This window comes from Macrobrachium nipponense, chromosome 10, assembly GCF_015104395.2.
Source record: "Macrobrachium nipponense isolate FS-2020 chromosome 10, ASM1510439v2, whole genome shotgun sequence".
Lineage (NCBI taxonomy): Eukaryota > Metazoa > Arthropoda > Malacostraca > Decapoda > Palaemonidae > Macrobrachium > Macrobrachium nipponense.
The window spans coordinates 73,458,801-73,475,581 of record NC_087204.1 but is presented as its reverse complement, the minus strand read 5'-3'; the positions used below and the strand labels follow the sequence as shown (position 1 = coordinate 73,475,581).

At 46.4% G+C, this 16,781-nt stretch overlaps 1 protein-coding gene and 1 long non-coding RNA gene across 3 annotated transcripts in view; both read right to left on the bottom strand.

Moving 5' to 3' along the window:
- The window catches only part of LOC135223699 (peptidyl-tRNA hydrolase 2, mitochondrial-like), a 137,511-nt gene that overhangs the window by 111,262 nt on the left and 9,468 nt on the right, over positions 1 to 16,781 (bottom strand). The window lies entirely within an intron of this gene.
- On the bottom strand, positions 3,613 to 4,286 carry LOC135223698 (uncharacterized). The gene is made up of 3 exons (XR_010316570.1): positions 4,045 to 4,286; positions 3,834 to 3,908; positions 3,613 to 3,704 (listed from the first exon to the last, which is right to left on the bottom strand). It is a non-coding gene; the product is annotated as an uncharacterized LOC135223698 (long non-coding RNA).

The window sequence follows — 16,781 nt, the reverse complement described above, 5'->3', positions numbered from 1 at the left end:
TATATATATATATATATATATTATATATCTATATATCTATATATACTATATATATATATATATATATATATATATATATATATATATATAATATATATATATATATACTTTTAGGGCATAGTTTTTCTCTAATACAATTTTCGTTAAAAGCAATTGCTTTAGTGGCATCAGATGCTCTGAAAAGAAACTCAGTGCTCAACTTCACCACAGAGCACAGCCAGCAGAAGACTTTGCCATTTCTTGATGTCCTGGTAAAACAACAAGAAGGACAGTTTAAGACGACTGTTTATACGAAAGCAACGAACGCTGGCCATTGCTTGAACGCTCGCGGGGAGTGCCCGGACGCATATAAAAAGTCTGTCGTGAGTGCATATGTCAACGGAGCCTTCACACACAGCTCATCATGGAAAGATATACATAACGAACTCGACCGAATTCGCCAACTGCTGACAAACAATGGCTGTGCAGATCAAATTATCGAAGCAGCAATAAAAAAGAAAATAGACGAATTTTACCAACCCAACACGATGGCGAAAAACGAGGAGAACTTGATTATTTACCATCGTGTACATTATGGGTCTGCATACAAGGAGGATTGCTGCACACTACGCGGGATAATAAACAGAGGCGTAACCCCAAAAGCCTTACCATAAAATAAGCCTCAGGATATATAGTAAGCCCAACCTTGTAGCAGCCTTAATAATGAAGAACAGCACCGCTCCGGGGGGACCGAAGGAGATGTGCACGAATGTAGTTTACAAATTTACCTGTCCAGAGGAGGTGTGTAAACCTCACAGCCAAAACTACATCGGGCACACTACAACGACCCTTCGGAGACGTCTGCTGGCTCATAGAAATCAAGGGGCCATCCATCAACATTTCATAGATGTTCACGACAGGAAGCCATCTCTACAAGAGCTCATAGAAGGCACCCAGGTCGTGCACAGAGAAGACAACTGCGGTCGCCTCTTAATAACGGAAGCAGTGAGCATCGCTATTCAGAAGCCGACCTTGAACGTCCAACAAGAATCGGACCATATACTCCCCTCCAGAAGGAGAAGGAATACGCAAGCCAACAGGGACCAGACAGCGCGCCCCAATCCACCGAGAACATCGCGCCCCTTGGAAGACATGAGAAGAGACCCAGCGGTCAGCGAAAGTCAAGTAACATCCTTACTCAGGTCGCTGAGACCCCGCCCAACACGAATCAGCAACCGTTAACCAACGTAGACCATTTTGGACATACACACACACACACACACACACACACACACACACACGCTCTCTCACTCAAATTTAAATCATACACATTTATGTATAAACAGAAATTATCTCTTGTACCTTTATGCATGCTATAAAATATGTACATATATTTGTATTCCTGTATTTAGATTTCTATATTCATTTTCATTCCTGTATGTAATTTTGTAATTTTTATCTAAAACCAACATGTAACATATTAAATTTTAAACATACATTTAAGGAAACTCTAGCACATGGCATTGTATTTTGAATATTTATTTAACCACTGTTTAAACTTTCACTCTTATTGTCACAGTACATATGTCCTTATGTTCTTTGTATCTAAAACAACGCCCTTAAGCTGTTAATCCCTAGACTAACCAGTACCCATACCTCAAGGTCATACCTCCCACACGATGAAATAAATAGGTCGAAAGGTCAGATTGATAATGCCATAAGGCGAAACAGCTGTCGTGACTAAATTCAATAAATGGAAGAAGGAAGTCTGCGTATTTTTCACCAGAAATTGACGAACGAGAATCGGAAAAAACTTCGTCGGTATGAAGATACCTGCAAGAAACTTATTGATGCCACTAAAGCAACTGCTTTTAACATAAATATATATATACATACACACACACACACACACACACATATATATATATATATATATATATTATATATATATATACAGGCAGTCCCCGGGTTACGACGGGGGTTCCGTTCTTGAGGCGCGTCGTAAGCCGAAAATCGTCGTAAGCCGGAACGACACTTGGAAATATGCCTTAAACTAAGAAAAAGTTAGAGACCTTACCTGTGTGACATGCAATTAGATTACATGATGTGTAGTGTGGTTATTCCAATGGCAAAGGATGGTTCTTGAAGGTATAATTCTTTATTAAACTCTTGTGACACTAAAAAGCACAATGTACTACACTTAATCCTTAGGGTATACACTAAACACTATACACTACATATATTATGCATTGCACACTTCGTAGTAGTACGTATGTATTTGTTAGATCCTGGAGTACACTAAAATCCCAGTCTGGTAGCTCTGGAAGGTAAAAGTATAACACAATTAGTACAAAATACTACACAAAGTCCTGAATACAATATGTAAATTATAGATATCAAGAGTAAAAGAGTTAATGTATGTTAATTAATTCCTTACTTTTAGTTTATAATTCCTTACTTTGAGTTATATCAAGAGTAAAAAAGTTAATGTATGTGAATTAATTCCTTACTTTTAGTTTAAAGTTGTCCTGCTATGTAACCCTGGATGCACAAAGTCTTATGTGGCCCCGCCCATACTACATCATTCAGGGGTTCTGGAATGTACAAAAAATAATTAGTATGTCAGTAAGTACTCTATGCATAGTAAGTTACATACAGTAATATGCACCATACAGTGGTTTAATATCACATATATAACATGTATAAAACAACTTAGTTAAAATTGGAGGAAGGAGGGGAGGGGATAAAATGTTTAATTAATTCCTTACCTTTAGTTTAAATTTTGCATTCATCGTAACCCTGGATGGACAAAGTCTTATGTGGCCCCATAGCCTACATCATTCAGGGGGTTCTGGAATGTACAAAAAATAATTTTGTCAGTAAGTACTCTATGCATAGTAAGTTACATACAGTAATATGCACCATACAGTGGTTTAATATCACATATAACATGTAGTATAAAACTTAATTTAGAAATTCCTTACATAACTTACCAACTTTTAGTGAGTCTCAAAGCTGTTACCTAGGTTGTGGGAGATGGAGGTGGAGGTGTAGAGCATTCATGATAAGGATGCATTCCAAACCTAACTTCAGTGTGCTTTATCACAGATAACAGGCTAGGATGATGGGCAGTCTGGAATGAAGAATTAATATTAAAGGACAGTATGTAACCACTTAGGTGTACAAAATTTATTGTACGTATGCAAACATTAAACACAACTGAGAATTCCTTACCTCCAGCAAAATGAAGACATGTAGGCTATGTAGAGGTCTGGTTTATGTAAGTCACAGGTGCATGCCAATCTGGAATGATAATGTAATAGTACATATGATTATAGTATGTATGTTACATACATAACATGGTTATTACATATGTAATATTAAAACATTAATAAAAAAAAATGTCCTTACCAAATTCTAGTGGTTGGCTTGCTTACTGGGATGGTCATATGGTACATGAGAGTGGGTGGCTGGGCTATGGAGTGGGATGGGCAGGTGCTTGGGAGTCTGGAATGATAAAAAATATATAAAATGATAGTTACTACTACTGTAACTACTGCACATGTTATTACTGTTTGACATATGTAGTGTGTAATACGTATGTTCAATATAAAAAATGAAAGAATTCTTTACCTGAAGGAATGGGAGAGTGATACTACTCGTATCAACTGATTTGGGCTCTGGGGAGGTGATACTTGTATCAACTGATGAGGGAACATCTACATCTGGAAAGAATGATAGGGTACATAAATATATTATAAGGTGGATGTAATTGTAGCATATGTACACTTTTAATAAAATTTCTATTAGCAATTTATAAAACATTTTATACAAATTTGTTAAGGATTCCTTACCTGATGTATAGGGCGAGGCATCAAAACCATGGAAAGGCTCAGGGTCATCTGGGTCACTGTCACTATCAAAGGGGTCTGAAATGGAAAAAAAAAAAAAATAATAAGGTTATGCAACATCAAACACATTGTACCACTATGTAAGTTAGTGTACGTATGTATGTAGGGTGTAAACAATTTCCAACATGAAAATGAGAAAAATGAAATTGCTTACCTGATTGTACACGTGCAGGTGGGCGGGCTGATACAGAGGGTCCAGGTACAGGGGGATCTGGAACTGTCACAGGTAGTACAGGGAGATCTGGAACTGTCACAGGTAGTACAGGGAGATCTGGAACTGTCACAGGTAGTACAGGGAGATCTGGAACTGTCACAGGTAGTACAGGGGGATCTGGAACTGTCACCACTTCTGCAATAAAATTACAAATGATGAAAATTAATGAAGTTACAATTTACTCTTACATTTAGTTGTTACATTAAAAATTAACACATTTTAATATGTACACTATGTAAACACATAAATTAGTAAAACAGTTCAGAATTCCTTACCAGGACTAGGAGTGGGAGGTGGTGGTACTGGAGACTTGTGAAAGAAAGTGTCAAGCCTGGACTGCACACTTCTCTTCGTCTGCTTCTCCTTCAGGGTCTCCTTGTAGAAGTCACCACATCCATGATTCCTCTCTTGATTTGTCAAACCTAGAAACGTTAGGGTCTTCTGCCTCAAAAGAAGCCAAGGCTCTCTCCAGATGAGTAAAACCCTCTGACAAGCCTTTCACAGTTAATGACCTGGGTTTTGGCTCTGGTGCCGCCTCCTCTTCCTCAATCATTTGTTGTTCAAGTTCTAGTAAGTCCTCTGCAGACAATTCCTCTCCATGGGAAGCCAGCAGCTCTGTTACATCATCAGGTTCAAGATCTAGTTGCAGCCTCTTGCTTAGCCCTACGATCTTCCTCGTCACAGTCTCGACGTCTTCTGCCTGGTCAAAGCCTTCAAAACTGTGCACAAACTGTGGACACAGTTTCCTCCAGGCCCCATTTAAGTGGTCGTCTTCACCTCGTCCCAAGCACTTGCAATGTTCTTCACTGCATCTGCAATGTTGTAGCCCTTCCAGAATTGCTTCAGTGTCAACTCCTTGTTAGCTTCTATGGCCCTCAAAGCAAAACGTATGGTCCTTCTAAGGTAGTAAGCCTTGAAATTTGCTATTACTCCCTGGTCCATTGGCTGTATCAGCGATGTGGTATTGGGTGGGAGGTACACCACCTTCACATTAGGATGCATGTCGCTCAAATTTGAAGGGTTGACAGGGGCATTGTCCAGGACTAAGAGGGCCTTAAAAGGCAGACCCTTCGAAGTCAAATACCGCTCCACTGCTGGCACGAAATGGTCATTGAACCAATCTTCGAAGACCATAAGGTAACCACGCCTTCTTGTTAGATTTCCAATCACAGGGAGTTGACTCTTGAAAATGCCCTTGAAAGCCCTGGGATTCTCGGCCAAATACACCAGCAAGGGCTTCAGTTTCAAATCACCACTTGCATTGGCCCCAAACAGCAAAGTCAGTCGCTCCTTTCCAGCTTTATGGCCAGGTGCTGACTTCTCCTCCTTGGAAAGGTACGTTCGATTTGGCATTCTTTTACCAAAATAATCCAGTCTCATCCACATTGAAAGACTTGGTCAGCCGTGTACCACCATCCTTAATTATCTCAGCCAAACCACCTGGAAAACTTTCTGCTGCTTCGCTATCAGCACTAGCAGCTTCACCTTGCAGCTTCACATTATGCAAATTTGCACGAGCCTTAAAACGGTTAAACCAACCTCTACTCGCGGAAAATTCACCACCAGCACTGCCTTCGCCAAACTTTTTCACTACTGCCTCATGCAGCGCTCTAGCCTTCTCCTGGATCACACTTAAGCTCACCGGAACACGTCGCTGGTTCTGGTCCTCCAGCCAGATCATGAGCAATTTCTCCATTTCAACAATGCTCTGGCTACGTTGCTTCTCGTTTATCACCGTTGACTTCATCGGTGCAGCATCCTTAACGTGCTTCAGAATACGTTCCTTATCCTTCACAATGGTTACCACCGTGGTCCTGCTCAAGCCTAAAGAACGGCCTATTTCGGTGTTAGTTTCTCCCTTCTCCGAACGCTTTATCACGTCATATTTGACCTCCATCGTGATGACCTTCCTCTTCTTGGATGAACTATCATCGGAGGAAGTACTTTGGCGTTTAGGAGCCATTGTAAATTAGCGAAAATGGCAAGGAATTTCAGCAACGTCTCAGCACACAACCTAGTGGAATGCAGGCAGGCACGCGATTGAAGTGGCGTCCTTTCGTATTGTTACGCTTGGCGTCCTCGACCGTCCGAGGTCGTTGTTCGGTCAATTTACCATACAGTTTAATAGCGTTAATTAATTTATGCACCTCCGCTCAAAAACTAGTTCTGCATATGAGGTATCGTTAAAAAGCATAACAAAACGTCGTAACCTTGGAATTTGTGTTGTAATCTAACCAGAAACTTAGTTTTTTTTAATTATGTACTGGAAACAAGCAATGATTTTTGTTTTCATTATATTGCGCTTTTTGGACTGTTTTAAACTGCGCATCCCAAGCTTAGTGTATTCCATTCGCCCGCAAACTAGTTCCGCATATGCGGCGTCAGTAAAAAAATTCAAAAAATACGAAAAAAAAAGTGTCAAAAATCATCATAACCTCAAAATTTTTGTTGTAATGTAACCAAAAACATATTTTTATTATGTACTGTGCTAAACTATAAAGGATTTTTATCATAGCATGCGTTTTTTAAAAGCGTCGTTAACTCGGAGCGTCGGAAGCGTCAGCGTCGTAACCTCGGAACAAGCGTCGTAACCCAGGACGGAATTTCCATTGAATATTTAAGAAAAAGCGTCGTAACCTCGGAACGTCGTAAGCCGGAACCGTCGTAACCCGGGGACCGCCTGTATATATATATATATATATATATATATATATATATATATATATATATATATATATATATATATATATATATATATATATATATATATATATATATATATATATATATATATATATATATATATATATATATATATATATATATATATATATATATATATATATATATATATGATGTATATATATATATATATATATATATATATATATACATATATATATATGTGTGTGTGTGTGTGTGTGTATGTATATATATATGTTAAAAGCAGTTGCTTTAGTGGCATCAATAAGTTTCTTGCAGGTATCTTCATACCGACGAAGTTTTTTCCGATTCTCGTTCGGAAATATATATATTATATATATATCATATATATATATATCTATATAGTATATATATATAATATATATATATATGTATATGGTATATATATATATATATATATATATATATATATATATATATATATATATATATATATATATTATATATATAATATATTATATATATATTAATTTTATAATATATATATATATATATATATATATATATATATATTATATAAATCTATAATTAATATAATATATATATATATGCAGTTCATACCTTATTCTGATCTTTAATTAATTATTTAAATATTATCTACCACACCCTTCTTCTTTTTCCCAAACAAACGACATGTTTTCCCATCCAGAGGCCGATACACCTCGTAGTTTAAGATTGCTGTGAATAAAGTGTCTCAGCATCTATGGGTACGAGTCGTTGCAGATTTAGCACAGAAAATGGAAAATTTATGGACACAACAGACTTTGCAAACACCGAGATGGTGTTAATCTTCTACATTTAAGGTGCTATAAGTAAAAATTTGAAAGCGTCATGGAGGTAAGTTTGCACTGCACATGGCTAGATTTTCATTAAGTTCTATTTAACAGGAAATTATGGTATTATTTTGTGACTTGAAAGAAAACACTTAGCGGAAACAACCGCCTTGGATGCATTGTACACAGGTGGATCAGCCTTATTCACTCTATATTTAATTGGTGAAACAAGAATACAATTACATCTTTAAGCATACCATTCAAAAGATTGAACTTTTGTCATCAAAATGTGATATATGAAAGCACCATACTAAATAAAATAAGCATGTGAGGTCTTCATAAAATATGTTTTCAAGGCAGTTTTTAAATCCAATATGGTGTCGATGGCCTCCGGTCCCTTTTGTAACGCGCGTGGTCCTCACATCCTTCCCAGCCTTCACAGTGCTCATTTGAACAATATTAGTGTGTATATGTAACGTTTATTGATCTTACTCAAGATTGCAGTTGTAATCAGCACAATTAAACATTTTATTGCCTATATTAGTGAAAGTATATACTATTACTATTTTGACTTTTTTTATTTCAAATAATTGTATGCGAGAAATAAATGTAACCTTTAACACTTGCGTGCTAGGAATGGCAAAATTTCACTGTTGCCAATTTAGTGGAGCTTCACACATACGCTGATGCACTTACAAACTGTTTCATGAATTCTAGTTGCCATAGTAATGCAATAATGACAAAATTGCTCTAATATGTATATATACTACAAAGAGATACATTAATTTCACTTATTTCCCTGGTTTTGCATAAGTCTTACACCCAGTTTGGAGGGTAAACACATATCAATTGGCAACACTGATAACAATAGGAGAGCGCGAATAACACCGCAAGTACTGTTCACAGCAAAACTTATGATATTTGAGTCAGGAATCTAGTTACTTTTTCAACAATGAATATTTTCAAATTTCAGTAATTATCATCAATATGTAAAATATTTATGTAATTCATGACCTTACACTGATGTTTAACTATTTATTTAAATAATTATCTAGCGCACGCTTCTTCTTCTTTCTACCGAAAAATCACGAGTTTCCTTGGACTCGAGGGCGGATGGGGTCATTGATTATGACTGTTGTTAAAAAAGTGTCCAAGCGTCTTATGGGTGCAAGTAGTGTGCAGATTTAGCACATGGAAATGACAATTTGTCCAAAATTGCATTTTTCCTAACTATACAAACCTGAGGTCCTTTTACAATAGGAAGGTACTAGCGGCAGCTGGATAGGTCGTAAGCTTTCGAACAAGGGGTTCGGTAGTTAACTGCTTGTCCGACAGGCGCGCGCGCGCGACTGGGAGGTAAACAAATCACTTTTGCTTTTGGCCCAAGCAAAAACTTCAGAGTGAGGGGTGGCATGAGGTGGGGCTATGTGTAAAAGGACCTCAGGTTTGTATAGTTAGGAAAAATGCAATTTTGGACAAATTGTCATTTGTTCCGACACGGCATACAAACCTTCGGTCCTTTTACAATAGGAAGACTCACTTCTTGGTGGGTGGAATCTGAGTCTTTTGTGAACAGACTGGTGTTCGCCCAACCTTGGAAGCCTCCCTGGTCGTAAGAGCGAGGGAGGGATCCAAGCCTCTGTCCGATTGATCGGGGTGTGCACCGCAGGATCAATGGTCAGACCTCTGGACCGAGTACTAAGAGAGAGGCAAGCGTATCTCTTCGTACCAGCAATGTAAGAACTTGTTCCTGTACAGGAGCAAATATAAAGTCATGGATTTGACTCCTGTAGGCATCCACTTCCCCCCCCTTGTAGGAGGAAGTGGTGGATATTCTGCTCCCATCCCTAGTGAAAGGGATAGGATGGGGCTCTGTCATATAGCTCACCTGCATCTCGTCCTCATCCAGCGTAGTGACGACCGTGGCCCTCTGCCGATAGGTAGAGGAGGAGGAAAAGACGGGAAGAGGGAGCCAGTCACTCACTCATTCCACATCTATCCACACAGTCACACCAGGACTCGATGCTGTTTCAGCCTGCGAGGGTCTGGGTTTGCTACACAACTTGTTGAGCAGCCACCACGGGTCCCAAGGAAAAGGTATCCAAGGACCTGTGGGCAATATCCCGAAGGTAGAAGGCCGTAAAGGAAGTCTGGTTAGACCAGACCCCTGCCTTTCAGTACCTGCGCCACGGAGAAGTTCTTACGAAACGCCAACGAGGGGCCAATACTTCTGACTTCGTGAGCTCTCGGACGGGACGTACGGATGTCGTCACTACCATCAGCCTCATACGCCCTCCTGATGACCTCACGCAGTCGGAATGAAAGAGTGTTCTTGGATACTCCTTTCTTGGTTACCCCGGTGCTAACGAAGAGGCGTCGATACTCAGGCCTGAGGTATCGAGTTCTCTTCAGATAGCGTCGTAGCGCCCTCCCAGGACAAAGCAGCATCTCATCCGCATCATTATCGGTGAAGTCCATTAGGGAGGGAATCGTGAAACGACTCGAACCTGTCGTCAGGGATCGACGGTTTCTGAGTCTTCGCAACGAAGTTCGGGACGAAATCGAGCGTCACCGATCCCCATCCCCTGGAATGTCGTACATCATGGGAAAGACCATGAAGTTCCCGTACTCTCTTCGCCGATGCCAGGGCCAGCAAGAAGAGTGGTCAGATCCCACGCAGGGAGCCTGAGTTCCCTGGGTGGGCAAGACCTTTCGAAGCTCCTCATGAGCAAGGAGATCTCGAACGAGTTCGAGATGTCCAATCCCCTCAGTTTCAGGACGAGCGCCAAGGCGGCTCTGTATCCTTTGACTGTGGAGACTGAGAGGAGCTTCTCTCGGCGAAGAAAAACGAGGAAATCCGCTACCTGCTGAAGAGTGGCTCTGAGAGGAGATAGACCCCGTCTACGACACCAACCACAGAAGACGGCCGACTTCCCCTGGTACACAGCTGCAGAGGACTGACGGACGTTTCCAGCCATCTCTGTTGCTGCGCTACGAGAAAAAGTCTCTCGTTCGCAAGAGATGGTGGATAACAGCCAGCCGTGAAGACGTAGGGACTGGACTGCTCGGTGGTACCGCTCGACGTGTGGCTGGGCGAGAAGGTTGTGCCAAGGGGGAATCTCTCTCGGTTCTCCTGCGAGAAGAGCCAGCAGGTCCGGATACCAAATGGCCTGTGGCCATTTGGGAGCCACCAGGATCATCCTGAGATTCGGGGTGACCAGTGCTCGACTGATCACCTTGCGAATCAGGCTGAACGGGGGAAAGGCATAGGCGAAGAGGTTGTCCCACGGGTGTTGAAGAGCGTCCTCTGCAGCTGCCCATGGGTCCGGCACGGCCGAGAAGAACACCTGGAGCTTCCTGTTGTGCCGGTTGGCGAACAGATCCACGACTGGTTGCCCCCATAGGTCGAAGAGCCTTTCCACCAACGTCCTGGTGTAGAGACCATTCGGTCCCTATCACCTGATCCCGACGGCTGGGCGTGTCGCTACTACCTTCCTCTTCTCTGGAATGTAGCGTGCCGACAGCTCTATTGAGTGTGCCCTCGGCCCACTCGTGCACCTGCCGAGTCAACTGGTACAACGGGAGATTACACTAGGCCCCCCTGTCTGTTGACGTAGGCCACTACCGTGGTGTTGTCGCACATCAACGCCACTGAGTGTCTCACCAAGCGGTACTGGAACTCTTGGAGAGCGAGGAACGCTACCTTGAGTTCCAGTACATTGATGTGAAGGTGCTTGTTGTTCTCGTCCCACACTCCTGAAGTCAGCAACTCCTCCAGGTGTGTGCCTCATCCCTCGGTCGATGCGTCTGAGAACAGCCGCATGTCCGGGGGGGGAATGCCCAGAGGCACTCCTCTTAAGAGGTTCCTGTCGTCCAGCCACCAGGCTAGATCCTGCCTTATTTCCGGTGTCAGTGACACTGGAAAGCTTGGGGGATCCGTCGCCTGCGACCAACTCTCCTTTAGCCTCCACTGAAGAGACCGCAGGTGAAGACGCCCGTGAGGGACTAACTTCTCGAGTGACGACAGGTGTCCGATCACGACTTGCCACCGCTGAACTACCTGCTCCTGTCGAGACAGGAACTGTTGGCTGCCTCCCTGAATCTGCTGATCCGCGAGGTCTGCGGGGAAGACTCGCCCTGCTACCGTGTCGATCAGCATACCCAGGTACTTCATCCTCTGCTTGGGCTCGAGATCGGACTTTTTCGAAGTTCACAACGATCCCCAGATCGCGACAGAACTCGAGCAGTCGATCCCTGTCCTGTATCAACTGCGAGCGGGGAGCTCGCCAGGACTAACCAATCGTCGAGATACCTCGTCAGACGTATCCCGTGCGAATGGGCCCAAGCAGGCACCAGAGTGAACACTCGCGTGAACACCTGTGGGGCGGTTGAGAGACCGAAGCAAAGTGCCCTGATTGGTACACCGTCCCGTCGAGGATGAAGCGGAGGTACTTTCTGGAGGACTGATGAATGGGTATTGGAAATACGTATCCTTCAAGTCCACCGAAAGCATGAAATCGTTCTCCCTGATGGAGTCGAGCACTGAGCGTGCCGTCTCCATCGTGAACCGGGTCTGGCGAACAACCCAACCCCGGTCAGGGGAGAGAGATCTATCACCGGGCGCCAGCCTCCCGTAGACTTTTTCCACCCCAGGAAGAGTCGACTGTAAAAGCCCGGTGACTGATCCGTGACGAGTTTCTACAGCTCGTCTTGCTCAGCATGGGTCTTGAACTCCTGTCTCAGTTCTACGTCCTTCGATGACCCTGGAACGTACGACTGCTGTCGGACCGGGTTGGAGGTGGGGGGTGGCCGAGATTCGAAGGGTAATAGATATCCGTCCCGAAGGACATCTACAATCCAGGTCTCGGTGCCGTAGCGCTGCCAAGTTGCCCAATGGCTGGCCAGGCACCCCCCCACTTCCGGCAGCAGGTGAGGGGGAACGCCGTCCCTAGCGTTTCCCCCCTTTCTTCGACTTCTTCCCAGAGCCTCCACGGGAGGAGGAGGGCTGGTAGGAGGGCTGGTTACGGCTCCCCTTGTTAGAAGTCGAAGAAGACAGAGTCTTTCTCCGGGGCTTCGACGCAGCTACCGTCTTGGCCACCGAGGAAGCGCTAGCCGAGCTCTTAGAGTTGGCCGCAGTCCGAGGCTGCCCAGAAGCCTTCGAGACTGCCTGGTGTACCAGACGGTCACTGTCGTCAGTGCGCCGTCTGTCCACCGCAGCGTCCACCATCTCTCCTGGAAAGAGAGACGTGGAACTCCGTAAAGGTCCGTTGCGAAGTCCCAACGCCGCTTCACGCCCGGCCGCCCTCCCTGGAAACCCGATTAAGGACGGCGTCCCTTCGTCGGAGAACCAGGTTGGCCCACAGGTTCACCGTCTGGTGGGCAAGGAAGGAGATGGCTCTTCCTCCAGACTGGCAAAGTCTCCTAAAGGCCGAGTCATCTTCAGGAGAAATTCACCCGGAGTTGGCTGCGACCCTAGATACTGTGAGGGACCACAGATCTAGCCAGGAGACGGCCTGGAAAGCTGCCATGGCGGTAGATTCCAGGCCGAGTGCCTCTTGCTGCGAGAACCATAGGTTCTAGGACAGGAGCTGCTGCAGAGACACACCCTGTTTGGGCGGCATCGGGTCTTCAGATGGCACGTAAAACCGCCGCTGTCGCAGCAGAGGAGGTGGAAGCAGCTTGCTCGACCTGCTAGCCTTGAGCGAACCGTCTTGTCCGAAAACAAGCGATTCAACCTGGTCCAGCACTGAGTCGGCAAGCTCGGAACGCGGCAAACCCACCGTCGGTCTGGGTTCCCTCTTCGGGCCCCAGAACGACTCGAGCCGAGACGTGGGCTCGGATGGTGGGAGCGGCGATCCTTCCCCGAGGTCGTTGTGCTGACGAATCAGCGCAATAACCTCGGCAAAGTTCCTCTGGATCTTAGGAGTGACTGCGTCCTGCGGAGTCGGACCATCCAGTCCTTCAAACAGGAGCATCTCCCGAGAGCCTCCTCCCTCAAGGGGAGGAACAGCGACAGACCCCTCTCGGTCTCCTCCAACCACTTGTGCATACGACCTGGCTGGTCCGAGAACCGTGCCTGGTACGTACGACGACGTGGTGGGATCCTGAGGGGCGCACCCCTCACGATCACTAGCAGACCTGACGCTCCCTCCTCGCTCGCTGGCAGAACCAGCGGGCTTGGAAGACTGCAGGCGATCGTCAACCCGCGGTGGCGATCGAGCTGCAGACCTAGTCGAGCCGTCTCGCTGTGGAGAACGGCTGGACCGAGAACAGCGGCCCCGGTCTCGTGTGTCAGAAGAGCTGGTGCCGGTCGCCGTACCCGATCGCTCTCTGTGCGAGTGACGGTCAGGCGACCGGCGAGCTCTACTGTCACGGTGAGACCGGGGGGGGGGGGGGTGCGTGTCCTCACGGCGCGTCAGTTCGCTGTACCAGCCGTGGCTGGTGCCGGCGAACGGGGGGTGGACCTCTTCCCAGCCTCAGCCCGTGGCCGGTCATGGACCGTCACGTCCGCCCGGGTAGCCAGCTGCTCGCCGCGAGAGCGAGAGCTGGTCTGGTGAGAGTCGCGTAAGCGGCTGTCACCAGTCTTCCGCTCCGTGCCGTGAACCTGACGCTGAGCGGACTCAGAGGTCTGGTTCCTGGCTGCACGGTCGCTGTTAGGCGACCGTACACTCGATACCTCTCGCGAACGAGAGGCCGAGACGGATCCTGCTGCCGTGGCCGAACCACTACCAGCAGGTGAGGAAGTGCCGGTGTTAGCCGGCACTCCTCTGGTCCCAGTAGTCTTTCCTTCCTCGACGGAAGAAGAGACGGGTCCTTGCCCCCGAAGGAGCAGGTGACCAGCGGAAGAAACCCCCCGTCTCACCAGAGCGCGACGGGCCCTCAGAAGTTCCCGAAGGAGACTTCTTAGGGGGGGGGGAGACGACCTTCTTCTTCTTCGGCGGGGGAGCCTTAGACGAAGAAGGGGAAGAGGCGGCAGACGACGACGACGACGAAGAAGACGATGAAGACGACGACGACACCTTCCTCCTCTTCTTCTTCTTCTTCGTCAACCTCCTCAAGGACCGACGTCAGATCTGACATCCAGAGCGGAGCCGGGGCTGCTGTTGCCGAAGCAACAGGGCCCGGACGCACCTGCCGAACAGATCAGCATCGGAGCAGCGGGGCCAGAACAGGAACAACGTCAGCAGGTGCAGGCATCACAGGAACAGCATAGAGACGGCAGGAGCAGGTACAGTAACGGCATCAGTGGTCATCAGTCACTCCGTGAACGGCGGCTGGCAGGTACGGCAGGTACGGCAGGCTGTGCAGGCTGTCCAGTTGGACGGACCAGCGGAACAGACATCCTTGGTACTGGTGGGAGGTCCAGGGGCGAGCTCTTCGGGCACACGAAGTCCGGTCGCGGCAGCACGGCAAACCCGTTGGCGGCATCACACTCCCCCGTGGTACGGCGACTGGCCCCTGCACCGATGTAGTAGGTATTACAGAGACCGCGTGCGGGGTGTACACCAGGTGAGGAGGTGAAGCGTAGCCAGGTGTTGTAAGGGTCGTGGTGGTGGTCGTAACCGTCGCATGGGTGACCGCCACTGAGCCAGCGAGATGATAGAGCAGCCCCTGGACACTCGGCACGCCCTGCAGCCCCAACGATGCCCACACCTGTCCGAGGTCGTCCTTCGCGGCAACCGCACCTGAGGAAGCAAAAGTCGGGTGATTAGCAGGATCCTCTCCGCTCTCGCGAAGACGAACGGATAGAGGACCCAGAGTACAACTCGACGTCAGGGTATCTTGCGCCCTCCTCCACTCTCGACAAGTCAGGTGAGGAGAAGGACCAGAAACCCCCCCCGAAGGGGAAGGCGCCAAACGTGGAAGCTGAGCAGGCGGCAGGAAAGAGGACGAAGTGTCCGTAACCAAAGAGTCGCGGGAGAGCTTTCCGACGACTCCTTTGCAGCCTTCGCTTCTTCCCCGCCCCCCATACAAAGTCCACTGCGCCTCCCGACCAATTATTACACACTTCACAGGGCCTCGGCTCGGGTGCTTCGCGCCCCCGACACCGAGCGCACAAAATATGTGGGTCAATTTCCGGGAATGAGCGGAACTTTCCGCATTTACGCCCTTCGGTACCCGGGCATAGTCTCCGTGGGGTAGCGAGGCGAGGAGATTCCATGATTGACCAATAAATCACAATTAAATGAATAAAGAGAAATGATTGTACTTACAATGATTCTTTCATACACAAACACAACCGAGAAGCGGGCAGAGAGCGTCGAACACACACGTCTACTCGCTGTGAGGCCGAAAGCAAAAGTGATTTGTTTACCTCCCAGTCGCGCGCGCGCGCCTGTCGGACAAGCAGTTAACTACCGAACCCCTTGTTCGAAAGCTTACGACCTATCCAGCTGCCGCTAGTACCTTCCTATTGTAAAAGGACCGAAGGTTTGTATGCCGTGTCGGAACAATGGAAAGTTTATTGACACAAGTGACTCAGCAAACATTGAGATGGCATCAATCTTCTACAATTTTGTAATTATAAGTAAAAATTTCGAAAGCGTCATGGAGGTATGTTTGCACTGCGCATGGCTAGACTTTCATTAACCTCTGTTTAATCTTAGAATATAACCTTAATCCCTAACTTTGGAGGAAATACTTACTTCGAAAGGAGAGTAGAGGTCTCGAGGTGTTGCTTTCACCACCAATGACTCATGACTGGTGCCCATCTCCGGTGTCAGGACGTGTTAAAGTACTTTTTCAGAGGGTGGGTCAACAAGTGTCCATGACTGGATCAGCTAGTCCACTCGGTTGTTTCCCCTACTTCGAGAGGAAAGTAGAGGTTTCGATCTGTTGTTTCCATGCTGGTTGGGTTATGACTGGCGTCTAATTCAGGATACTGGAAGTGTTAAAGTGTCCGCCTGTCCGCAAAGTGATGCATTACCCTAGTAGGGGAAACAACCCACTGGACTAGCTGATCCAGTTTTCACCGCATGTGGATCCACCCTTCGAAAATGACAATTTGTCGAAAATTGCATTTTTCCTAACTATACAAACCTGAGGTCCTTTAACAATAGGAAGGTAACTAGCGGCAGCTGGGACGGTCGTAAGCTTCGAACAAGGGGAGAACGGTAGTTAACTGCTTGTCCGGTCGTGCGCGCGCCGCGCGCCCGGCGGTGAAGAATCACTTTTGCTTTA